The following is a 14,232-nucleotide window of genomic DNA, read 5'->3' as shown; positions in this document are numbered from 1 at the left end:
ATAATGCTTTCAAGTTTGAGTTTAAGAACAACTTGCTCTATTTCAAAAAATGCCTATATATTTCAAAAAAGAAAAAGCACATTTATATATTCTTCAAGTAAATCATGACTTTTTAGTGATTAGACATTTTGGATACAATAAGACTTTGGAGCTTATATCTAAAGATTTTTGATGGCTACAAATGTAGAATGTAGTGAAAGACTTTGTTCAATCATGTGACATTTTTTCAAGGTTAAAAATTCCTTGTCATTGATCCCAAAGACTTCTCTAACAATTGCCTATATTCAAACAACCATGATCTTTTATTTCTATAGATTTTATCATGAATCTTTTAATCTCAAGTTGATATGATTCTATATTTATAATAATAGATTATTTTATCAAGATGACACACTTTATAATATGTAAAAAATCTATTACAAGTGAAAAAAATAGTTAAGTATTTTTTAAAAAATATCTATTTTTTTTATAGATTATTCAAAGATATTATATCAGATAGGGAGATTCAATCTATATCAAGATTTTGAAGAATCTTTTTTGAGATTTTAAAGGTAGATTTAAAGTTATCTTTGGCCTTTCATCGTCAAACTTTTGGATAAACAGAGTGTGTTAATCAAGTTTTGTAGTAATACTTGAGGTATATCATTAAGTAATAATAAGATAATTAAACGATTATTTTTTTATTAATAGAGTTTTCTTATAATAAGATAATGCACTCTTCTATTTATCAAACATCATTCTTTACTAATTATGATTATTATCTATAATTTGATACTTTTGATTTTTTAGAGAGTTGATAATCTTATAAAAAAATATTTGAAAAATCATTTGTCATAGCTATATATAACAATAAAGGCATAATTAAAAGAAGCTCAAGAACATAAAAAAAAAATACAAATGTCTATAACAAAGAACAATCACAATTCAATGTAGGTAACAAAGTACGGTTAATTTATCATAATATCAAGACTACTTGCCTTTGTGAGAAGTTGGACTATCGTAAGCTTGGATCTTTTCTTATTTATAAATAAATAAATCTAATTTTTTATTGATTATTGTGAGTGTAAATGATTTATCAAATCACATAATTTGTAAATTTAAATCCACTATAAATCTTATTTTTTATATCAATAACTAAAATGATATGAGGTTCTTTTTCATGCTTCTTCTAACTACTAACATTTATAGATTTTATAAGTAGTACATATAAATAGAAGACCAATATAAATATTATTTTTAATAAATAATCCTTAATATTCAAAAATGAATAAAAATACTAAACCAACAAATATAATTACCTCTAAGACTTACTAAGATTTCATTTCCACTACTAATATTTTAGTTTTCTATTTCTCTAAGGATTTCTACATTACTCATTATATATAGTGATTTAAAGTATTTTAAACCCATATTTTTATCCTAAAATAATTAGTGAGTCAATTTGATGATTCATACATGGCAACTATTTGGAACAACTTGTAAAGGAGAAGAACTTAAAATTGACCTTTCAAAATGCTATTGAATAAAAAGAGGAATTATCTACAAAAGTATTTTAACAACTATCCAAGATGAGAATGAGTGATTTTTTTGTAATTTAAAGGAATTAAAGTAGGTTTTGTTTTATAGATTAAAACAAAGAAGATAAAAAAAAATAAATCTAACCTAAGACTTAATGATTATGTATATTTCTCAAGGACAAGAACTCGATGAAAAAGCAATTGAGACAAGTGAGCCTTCACTCAAAGAAAGGTAACAAAATATAAATAAACAAGTATGTATATTGAAAGAGAAACTGGAATGGCTATTGCCAAAAGACAAGAAAATTAGAGACCCTTGAAACTAGATTGGAAGCAAGAAAGGAGTTGACAAGAGTGAAGAAGGCCTCACTCTTGTCTCTATATATACTATCTAACTAGGGGCTATGTGGTGATGTTCTATAGGACCTCCAATATGTGTTGACTTTGTAGGATACATGCTTTGACTTACAAGGCAAGTTTTTCTATGTGTGGGCTATATAGTTAGCTTGATCTTCAAGCTAACAACATGTGTGGCACATGGCCAACTTGTTGATCACGTTTCTAATCCAAAAAGTCAATTAAAGACACCTATGAAGTCAAAGTAGCATCTATGAAGCTTATAGGAAGCTTTCATATTAAATACTATAGAATTAACTTATTTTTATCTACTTTTACTTACTTCCACCTATTTGTATATGTAATTACTAGCTTACATGAGTATGTCCATGACATTACTCACCTTTCTAGGGACGAGTTCTAAAAAAAGAGGTCATCATATGTTGAAAAAATCTATGATGCAATGAATTGTATTTGCTACATACTCTGATCTTTGTTCTCTTCGAAGATGATTGATAGGGCCTTTCAACCATCGATAGTGCCTTATACAAGGGCGGGAAGATCACCCAATTATTTGATCATTGTTGAGGCCTTCATAGCTTCCTTTGAATAGAATATTTGGAATACCATTAGAAGTTGTTCCTACCTCTAAGAAAATTACCAAACATCGAGAGTCCCTTCTCAAATCGTGATATCAAATGCATTATATCTCGCCATCTATTCGAGGAAGAATATCTCATTCTTGAAGATCTTCATCTCGATTGCATCGTCTTAAAGGTTGTGACAATCGTAATGTCTCGTCTGACAGGTCAGCAAATAAAGGCTCTTGAGTCGAATCTGCTGGTTGTTGATTCTCCATCTTCTAAGAACTACAACTACAAAGAAGCTACAAACAAAGATTCAAAGTAGCATGTTATCTTGCTTAGATGTTGTTTCTTTTATAAAAAAGATTTTCATCCTGATTTTGATGGATGTTGTCGATGAAAAGCCTCCACTGCCTTTGCTACATTTGCAAGATTCTTTATTGGCTCCCATGTGCATTCACTAATATTATATCCGTGCCAATAGACAAGATATTCCAATTTATTTTAGCACCACCTTGAATCTAAGTCTTCTTCTACTTCAAATTCTTCATTATTATCCACTTCTATAGGAGGAGGTGGAGCTTGTCGTCTTCTTGGTATATCCACTATCTTGTATGATTTAACAAGAGATACGTGGAATACTGGATGGATTTTCATTGACTTTGGTAGATGTAAACGATATACAAGTAGATTGATTTATGCAGAAATAGAAAATGGTCCAAGTCTTCGATAGTCCAACTTGTCACAAGGATAAGTGGTCTTGATATTATGATGAAGTAGCCATACCTTATCACCCAAGAAGAATGGTGGTTGTTCCTTTCGATAGACATCCGCATTGATCTTTTGTTGTTCTTGAGCCTCTTTTAACTTCGCCTTCAACATTGTATGTAGCTCTAATAAATGAATCGCCAAATCTTTTGCAGCAGGATTATCAACTTTTGAAAAGTCAAAAGTATCAAGTCATGGATGATAACCATAATTAGTAAAGAAAGGTGTTTGTTTTATAGAACAATGTACCGTATTATTGTAAGCAAACTCTGCCAATGGTAAAAGAGTTGTTCAATCATCTTGTTGGTAATTAATGGTACATCTTAAATATTGCTCCAAAACTTGATTAACATGCTCCACTTGTCAATTAGTTTGAAGATAGAATGTCGAAGTTAGTTTTATATCCACTTTTAGAATCTTGAAAAGAGTCCGCCAAAATCTTGATACAAATTGAATTTTCCTATCTGATATAATATCCTTGGATAATCCATGATAGCGATAGATATTGTCAAGAAAGAGCTTAGCTGTTCCTTCACCTGTGATAGATTTTGTACATAGTACAAAATGTGCCATCTTGGTAAAACAATTTTCTATCACAAATATAGAGTCATAAGAACCTGAGATTGGAAGATCCATGATGAAGTCCATAGAAACAGAAGACCATGGTTGTTCTAGAGTGGGTAATGGCTGAAGAAGTCCAAAAGATTGATGACGAGGAGTTTTTGATCTTGAACAAACATTACATGATTGTACAAAATCTTTGACTGCCTTCCACATTTGAGGCCACCAAAAATCCCTAGATATCAGCTCCAAAGTCTTATTATATCCAAAATATCATACTGCTAGGAAGTCGTGATGAGCTTGAAAAATACGTAAATGTGCTTCTCCTTCTAGAACATATACGCATCCTTCAAAATAGAGTAGGTTGTTCTTGAATTCAAATTTAGAGGAATCATAAAATTTAGAAGAATTATTCTTGATATCATGAACAAGAAGGTTTGAAGACATACTTAACTGGACTTTCTTAAGAAAAGTTAAATCAACAGTCAATGTTGATTTTATTACTCGAAGATGAAATTGCTTCGGCTTCAAGAGAACCATTCTTTGTTGTTCAAAAGCTGCATCTCCTTCTTTTGGTACAAGATAAGAATGTTTAGACAAGGCATCGGATAAACCTTGTTGTTTTCCTGGTCGATAAGTGATGATGAACTCGAATATTAATAAAGACATGCTCCAACGAGCTTGATGATGATTTAATACACGTACTGACATAAAATACTCGAGGTTCTTGTGATCTATATACATGGTGACTGGATTGGAAGTACCTTCTAGATAATGATGCCATTCTTGAAAAGAATCCATAATTACAAGAAGTTCTTTGTTGTAGATCTCATAATTGATTTCTGCTGCTGAGAATTTTCTTGAATGAAAGGCTACTGGATGAAGTTTGTCATCTACTCCCATTTGTGATAAAACTGCACCCAGAGCACAGTCTGATGCATTTATTTCCATAAAGAACGCTTTGAAAAAATCAACACAATACAAGATTGGTACAGAAATAAACGTTGTCTTCAAAGATTCAAAAGTAACTTTTGCTTCTTGATTCCATTGGAGTTTGTATTTACAAGTCAAACGTGTAAGTGGAACTGCAACTCAAGAGAAGTCTTTGATGAAGATCCGATAGTAGTTGACAAATTCCAAAAAGCATTGGACATCTCTTACCGTTTTTGAGATCTTCCAATCTATAATAGTTTGAACTTTCTTAAGATCCATCATAAGTCCATCATTTGAAATTATGTAACCTAAAAAATCGACTTGAGTAGTGTAGAATACATACTTTTCTAACTTGGCATAGAGTCCTACATCTCTTAATTTTTGTAACACATGATGAATATGAAGTTCATGTTCTTTTGGATTCTTAGAATAGATCAAGATGTCGTCTAGATAACAAACCACAAAATCATCCAAAAACTCTCAAAAAACATCATTCTTTAGATGTTGAAAAGCTGCTGGTGCATTTGTAAGTCTAAAAGGCATGACATTGTATTCAAAATGTCCATATCTAGTTTGAAACGCAGTGTTCCATTCATCTCCTTCTTTGATGCATACTAGATTGTATGCTCCTCGGAGATCTATTTTTGTATAGATCTTAGCTTGATTTAGCTGATCAAGAAGTCAAGATATTAAAGGTAGTGGATACCTATTCTTGATGGTAATCTTGTTGAGTCCTTGATAATCAATACACATCCGCAATGATCCATCTTTTTTCTTCAGAAATAGAATTGGAGCTCCTGCCGAAGATTTAGAATGGCGTATGAAATTCTTCACTAGATTTTCTTCAATATACTCCTTGAGTTCAGTCAACTCATTTTGTGATAAACTATAGATAGGTGTAAATGGCGGTTGTACTCTTTCTTCAAGGTCAATTGAGCAATCATAGGGACAATGTTCCAAGAGTGTATTCACATTCTTTTTTTCAAATACATCTTGAAATTCTTGATATTGGCTTGGAATGCCACTTGAAGTCTTTCCACTAGTAGAAACAAGTGTGGCATAAATAATATATGGTGATTCTTTCATAGCAGCATGCAAGAAAGCTCTTGCACCTTTAAATATGGGTTTAATTGAACTGGACTTATGACTCTCTACTTGATTAACTACACTGTTAGTTATACTTTTAGAAAAAATAAGAGTTTGGAAAATCCAATCTATTTGAAGGTTGTATTTTTCTAACCACGATAAATCTAAAATGACTAGATTAGAGGGAAATCTAATGATATTAAATACTACAAAGCTATTATGACCATTGATTATTACTTCTATAGGAAGGGTTTCGTGAGTAATATCTCCAGAAGACAATGGACGACCATCTATGACTTCTACATGAACAAGTTTAGTTTTCTTTACTAAAGATATGCTATGTCTTTTAGTAAATTCTTCATCTAAGAAACATGCCGAGGCTCCTGAATCTAACAAGGTAGAGGCTTTGTAATATTTAGGTCCTAAAATAATATTTAATGTCAAACAAAGAGAGGGCTCTGAGGAGAGAATAAGACCTTTACTAGATATTGTGTAAGGTTCTAGCCGCACGGTCCCTATTATAGCTGGACAAACTCGTTTTCTGACATATTGTCTTCTTTCACTGCCATACTCCTTATTTTGTGATTGCATCATTTCTTTGGAGAATGTTGAGTAGTATGCTTTGGTTTTCCACAATATAAACATAATCCTTCTTGACGACGACGAGTCTTTTCTTGCTAGGTAAGAGGTTTGAAATATACTTCATTAATTTATATATCTTCTACTTTCGAATGTATGTATTGAAGAGGTGTTGATATTGCCATTGAATTATAGTAACGTTGTCATGTTGTAACACGAGTATACCATGAAAATATAAAGAAAGGGGACTTTTATTAATGTTCAGTTACCTCAAATATTGAGAGCAATGACCGATTTCAGTGCCAATATTCAGGGGCCAGTTTAGACACCCCGTCATAGTCGGTCAGGGCATACTTACCAGTAATAGAATGCTCCGTTCGAGTCCAATAGTCGGAGTCAACAGAATTGAAAGGACTAAATCGATGACTGAGTGAGCCTGACGTGAAGGACCAATTTGACCTAATTACGGGAACATCCAGGTCTTACTACGGGCCTCTTAGCCAATCTGATGCGAAGGACCAATTTGACCCAATTACGAGAATATCGAGGTCTTACTATGGGCCTCTTAGCCAATATGAGACATGAATTGGTTGGGCGACTCAATGTGGTCCCGATTACAGGGGTTTCGATTCCGTATCAGGCTGTCCTGTTCTCTGTGCCGTTTTCGTCTCTATTACTCTTGACTGTTTTGTGAAATCGAAGTTACGTTTGTGATTGAAGAATTAAAAGGGTGTCTATAGGATTGAGTATGCGGAGTGAATGAAATTTATTGAATTAATCTAACAAGACAGTTAGTAGATACAAGATCGCGAGTATAAAGCGGTATCAAAGCTTAGCAGTTTGGGTTGTTCGGGGTTCTTTGTAACGTCTAGAGACCTACCAGCTGGGGCAAAAAGGACTTCGGCAAGCAATCAAAGGGCATCCATATAGATTTACGGTGTATTCTTGCAGTCGTTTATATTTCAACAGTCAATAACCAATAGACTGCTTGAATATTGGCGAATCTCCATACTACCTTCTACAGCCAGATGCCCGACGCGTTCTCGAGCAAGAAAGCATGTAATATGACAAAAAGTGGTGAACCCGACATGAAAGCTTGAGGTGGAAGGTATTGGATTTCATTTGATTTTATTTTTATTTTTATGGAAAACGAAAATAAAAATTTTGAAGGATTTTTGGGAGGAGTTTCTGGTGGGGATTCTTCTAAAGGACAAGGTATACACATGGATCCATCTATTGCTAGTATGTTTCAAGCCTTCTCATTATCAATGCAGCAACAGCAAAGCAATGATCGAAACGAAGCTTTGGCAACCAAAGCATTGCAAGCAGTGGTCCATTAAATTGATCAATTTGATGGAAGGAATATTTCAAGGTATTTAAGATGTTATGTTCGTGAAATGGAATTAAATCGGGTTTCTGAGAAGAAAATGGTTGCACTATTTGGACTTGCTATGATACTGGAGATAAGAGACCACATTACATCGATTACGGATCGTTATGGGAATTCATGGGAGATTTTTTCACATGCATTGAAAGACGAATATTTCTTGGAAGATGCTGATCGCGTTACTAAGAAGCTGTTTCTGGAATGGATTGAACGGCCCAATAAGAATTTGTAAGCAATAGAGCTACTAAGGGAATTTGAGAGGCAGTACTCTCAATTATCGAAGGTAGAAAAATTGACATTGGAGCCGAACAAAGTTCATCTATTTCTTCAAGCTGCTGATGGAGAATCGCAAGGGAAATTAGAACTCCTTCTTGAAGACAAAGAAGAAGATGAAGGATTGACAAAAAAGTGGAAGAACGTTGAAGATGCGGTAGGGTTGCTTACAAAAAGAGAAAGGAGGAAGGATAGGAGTAATATTCTGAAAACAGTACAAGCACCCAAAGCTCCTGTACATACAACACCACCAAAAATGCCTACAGTTCAACCTTTGACATCCTTATCAAAGAAAGTAGATATGGGGATGGAAGAAATTATACGAGGAATGCGAGATCTTCAAATCAAATTGGCAAGACTTGAAGAGAATACTTCTATAAACAATTCGAAGAATGTTTCAAAAGAAGGATATGTACAAAGATGCATTTGGTGTGATGATGCTTCACACACTAGAAAAGATTGCAATGAATTTAATAATATGATACGGTAAGGAATTATTTGTTGAAAAGATGGAAAGATAGCATTGAAAGATAGGGAGGATCTTCTTCAAATAAATTTTGGCAAGGGAAGAATGAGAGCATTGATTCAAGATTACTTAAAAGAGCATGAAACAACAACACGAGAAAGTGCAAGTTATGGTGCTAGAGTAGATGATGACATTGGTGGAAGTACGGAAACTAGTGAGTTTTGGGCTTCTGCCATTTCTACAATGCAAGAAGGGAAATTACCTCACGAAGCGTTATTGAGGACTGCAGCTACAATACGAGGTGCAACAGGTTGAGAGGATCTTATTGAGTCTCTTTCAGTTCATACATATATTGCTAAGAGCCAACATGAAGCTTTGATGGAAGAAAAGAGACGAGGAAATTTTGATGATACTAGAGAAGGAAATTCTTTTAAGAGGCAAACTCGAGGAGACAAGGCTCGGGAGGCTACTTCACAAGAATTGCCTGTAAAGGATACCTCAACATCATTGGAAGAAAAAATAAGGGAGACAAAAGATAAGGGCAAATCAATTGCTTATAAGCTACTTTCTGACATTGAAGCGGCAACAAATTTGAAAGGGGTGTTGGAAGAACGTATATTAAATGCTAAGGTGGAATTCACATTGAAAGAAGTTTTGAGAATTGCAAAGAAGGAGTTTCATGATGTTATCATTGACAACATTAAGCGAAAGAGGTAATTAATAGACGAAACTAGAATGAGTCATGGTATTGATGCAAGAATATATAAAGATGAAGTAGAGGTTGATATTGGTTACAAGCAACCAACAAATGAAAAGAATGGGTATAATCAATGAATACATTTCGAAGATTATAGTGATAAGAAAATAAAAACTTTGAGCCATTATACTTGAAAGTATTGGGCATGGGCAACTACCAAGGTATTAGTGAAAGTAGGAGATATAGAAGAACCAATTGTTGCTTTAGTCGACCATGATTCTGAAATAAATCTCATGTCTAAAGATCTTTATAAGAAGCAAAAATGGCCTATTGATATGGAACATGGATGGGCAATACGAGCAGCTAATAACACATGGGACGAATTATATGAAACTTGTCTAGATGTCAAAATTCGGATTGGGGATGTTGCGACGGAGCAACATTTTTTTGTTTAAGATACAACGTCTTATCCGTTGATTTTAGGACAACCTTATATTACAGCAACACGGATGGAAACAAAAGTACTTGACAATGGTTCTGCTTATGCAAGGATACGTAACGAAGATGGGAGGAAAGCTGTACAATTTCTAACAGTACTTCCTAATCATGAACGGAATCGAGATAGATTGTGGGAGAAACCATTGCCAAAGATTGTTGAAGGATTTAAGGATTTTGGGGAGGTACCACTATAAAGCGAGATTATGGAGGTACAAAAGAGGAGGTACTCTCGCGAGATGAAGGTGCCTTTGATGTGAGTTTTATTGACATTTTGGAGAATGGAAATATTATGTATAAGAAAGTTGATGATTTTAAAAGAAAAGAAAGAAAAGAGATTATATAATATTGAAGGAGAATTATGCAAGTTAGGTACATTGCAAGATGATGAGAGGATTTTAGGTGTTTATGAAGAAAATGGACTAGAAGATTCATTGGAATTGATTACATTTACTGGATTAGGGGATAATGACAAGATTGTTGAGATTCACTCAAGAGAGGTTTATACCATACTTGAATCTTTTCAAGTACCAGAAGTCACTATAGAGACGAGCTACAAAATGACAGATAAGAAGGTAAAGCCTGTTGCCGGACCATTACCAGAAGATTCTAAGGAACAAATGAGAGAAGCATCAAAAGAAGCTAGTTTAAGAGATCCAATGAGTATTGGACATCAGTTTACTAAAGAGACTTTTGAAGAATTGAAGATTGGTTCTGATGGTTCTTTATTGCCGGAGGAAATTACTTGCTTCAAAAAGATGTTGGCTAAACAAGGTAGATCGTTTGCCTTTGAAGCTTATAAAATTAGGTGTGTGGATCCAAATATTATAACACCTATGGTTATCTTCACTGTATCGCATGTACCTTAGAATCTAAGATCGATTCGAGTACCAAGGATATATTTACCTAAATTGGTGGAACTATTAAAAGAAAAGATTAAGATGAAAATATTGGAACCTTCATTTGTGCCGTATTCTAGTCGATGGTTTACGATACCTAAGAAGAATGAGTCACTATGGTTTATTCAAGATATGCAACTGATGAATGCAGTAACTGTCAAGAATGTAGGAATTGGACCTATTGTGGATGAATTTGCTGAGGCGTTTGCTGGAAGGGCGATCTATTCAATGGATGACTTGTATTCAGATTATGATCAATTTCAACTTGTCGAAGGAAGTAGAGATATGACAACAATGAAGACACCACTTGGATTGGTTAGAATGTGCACTCTTCCTTAAGGCGCGATCAACTCAGTTGCGCATATAATGAATGGGATGAATAAGGTATTGAGAGATTTTATTTCGGAAAAGACTATGCCTTTTTTGGATGATGTTCTTATAAAAGGGTGCAGAGAAGGAGACAAGGATGAAACTTTAGATAAGAGGGGGTGTCGCAGATATGTTGTTGATCATATACAAGATTGTGAAAAGATTTTAACTTGGCTTAGAGAAGTTCATCTTACATTATCGGGTATGAAGTCCATATTTGGAGTACAAGAGGTTGTGATTGTTGGACATTTATGTGGATCTTACGGAAGAAAACTAGATCTGACTAAAGTCGATGCAATTGGAAGGATGAAAGAGGGTTGTGATTCTTTAACAGAGGTTCGCAGGTTAATTGGTGCATACCGGAGGATGCACAGGTTCAGAGGGGGTGGATGTCATGTTGTAACACGAATATACAATGAAAATATAAAGAAAGAGGACTTTTATTAATATTCAGTTACCTCGAATATTGGGAGTAATGACCGATTCCAGTGCCAATATTCAGGGGCCAGTTTAGACACTCCGTCACAGTCGGTCAAGGCATACTTATTAGTAACGAAATGCTCCTTTCGAGTCCAATAGTAGGAGTCAATAAAATCGAGAGGACTAAATCAATGAGTAAGTGAGCCTAACACTAAGAACCAATTTGAATCAATTACGGGAACATCCAGGTCTTACTACGGGCCTCTTAGCCAATATGAGACCTAATTTGGTCGGGTGACTCAATGTGGTCCCGATTATGGGGGTTTTGATTCTGTTTTAGGCTGTCCTGTTCTCTGTGCCATTTCAGAGAACGTTGTTTCTAGAAAAAGAACCTTTTAAAAGACAAAAAATGAAGAAGAAAGCTTTGACGACGGAGCCAATTTCGGATCCAAGACGGAAGATTGAAGAAATTTAGAAGTTAGGGTTTGAGAGGGGAGAAAAAAAAACATTTGGAAATGGTTAGGGTGGAGGAGAGGATTTAGAGATTCAAGAGTTAGGGAGGTTAAGAAAAAAGGAAGATACAAGGTTTTTGGGTAGGGGTCAAAAAATGGACTTCTAGCGATCAATGCTGAAAGGTCGATGTGTTGTAGTCGTGAATCGGGATTTTAATGAAGTTGGTGTGATTACTCTTGACTGTTTTGTAAAATCAAAGTTACGTCTGTGATTGAAGAATTAAAAGGGTGTCTATAGGATTGAGTATGCGGAGTGAATGAAAATTTTGGGTTAATCTAATAAGACAGTCAATGGATACAAGGTCGTGAATATAAAGCAGTATCAGAGATTAGCAGATTGGATTGTTTGGGGTTCTTTGTAATGTTTAGAGACCTACCGGCTGAGGCAAAAGGGATTTTGGTGAGCAGTCGAAGGACATCCGTATAGATTTACGATATATTCTTACAATCGCTTATATTCTAACAGTCAAAAATCGATAGACTGCTTGAATATTAGCGAATCTCCATACTACCTCCTACAGTCAGATGCTTGGTGCGTTCTCGAGCAGAAAAGTACATAATATGATAACAGAAATATTCATAATTACATATACAAATATGTAGAAGTAAATAAAAGTAGATAAAAGTAAGTTAATTCTATAATATTTGATATGGAAGCTTTCGATAAACTTCATAGATACTGCTTTGATTTCATAAGTATCTTTAATTGACTTTTTGGATTAGAAACGTGGTCAATAAGTTGGCCATGTGCCACACATGTTCTTAGCTTGAAGATCAAGCTAACTATATAGCCCACACGTAGAAAAACTTGCCTTGTAAGTCAAGGCATGTGTCCTACAAAGTCAACACATATTGGAGGTCCTATAGAACATCGCCATATAGCCCCTAGTTAGATAGTATATATAGAGACAAGAGTGAAGCCTTCTTCACTCTTATCAACTCCTTTCTTCTTTCCAGTCTAGTTTTAAGGGTCTCTAGTTTTCTTGTCTTTTGGTAATAGCCATTCCAGTTTTTCTTTTAATATACATACTTATTTATTTATATTTTTTTATCTTTCTTTGAGTGAAGGCTCACTTGTCTAAATTACTTTTTCATCAACTTCTTGTTCTTCACAGATTGACAAGAATATACCTATAATATTAGAGCTTTATCTAATCTTGATTAAGAATGGATTATCTTTTTTTTTTGATAAGATATAAGTATATTAGAAGTTACGGATTACCCTCTTCTAAACTAATATTGTCCTTAATATTTTCTTTGTTCTCAAGTCCTCTCTTCTATTTATCTTGAATAATATTAGACATCTTCTCTTTTTTAAGTATTATCATGGCAAAACTTGCTGAAATGAAGAGTGCACTGGCACAAATGCAAGAGCAATTGAGGGAGTTAATGCTTGCGATGCATCAACTCAATTTACTACCACAAAAAGCAACAAGATCGGTAGGAAGTGAAGATATAGAAATGATTGGAGCTGCTTCAACATCTACACCAAATCATGTCCCTTCTCCTATAATGGAATTTCTTTCTAGTATTTGAAAACCAAGAATTATCCTATTCGAGAAGTTTGATGGCACCAGATCGAAGTTTCGAGGATTTATCAATCAAGTACAACTTTTGATTGAACTTCAATCCCAAAGCTATCCAACTCCACGATTGCAAGTTAGATTCATTGGTGCGCTTCTTTCAGGTTCAGCACTATCGAGGTTTTCATCTTTTCTTGAACGACAAGATCTAATATTACATAATCTAGAGGCTTTTCTGATAGAGTTTTGATCCATGTATGGAGAACATGATGCAATTTGTGTTCAACGAATAAAATCCATATTTTACGATTAGATAATCGATCAGTAACAGTGTATGCTTCACAATTTTGACAACTTGCAACTGATATTAAGTGAAATGATGTTGCACTTATTTGCCAATTTTTCTACGAATTACAATGAGGTAAAAAAATTAATGCTCAACTTATCTGATCCTCAAACATTGAGTCAAGCAATTGACTTTGCTGTAAAGTGCGACAATCGCCTTTTTAAATTTTGATTTGAAAACTGTACAAGTGGACCTCAACGTAACTATAATTCAATGGTAATACCACCACCTCTTCAACACATACATTCGGAAGTAGAGGATATGCAAATTGATACAGTACGTTTCAAATCTATCACTAAGCAAAAAAAGACTCATCGTCGTCAAGAAGGATTATGTTTATATTGTGGAGAACCAAAACATACTGCTCAATATTGTCCAAAGAAATGATGCAACCACAAAATGAAGAGTACGGCTATCAAAGAAGACAATATGTCAGAAAACGAGTTTGTCTAGCTACAATAGGGACCGCGCGGCTGGAACC

The sequence above is a fragment of the Physcomitrium patens genome, chromosome 9 (assembly GCF_059467195.1).
Source record: "Physcomitrium patens ecotype Gransden chromosome 9, ASM5946719v1, whole genome shotgun sequence".
NCBI lineage: Eukaryota > Viridiplantae > Streptophyta > Bryopsida > Funariales > Funariaceae > Physcomitrium > Physcomitrium patens.
Note: the sequence above shows the minus strand (reverse complement) of the source record.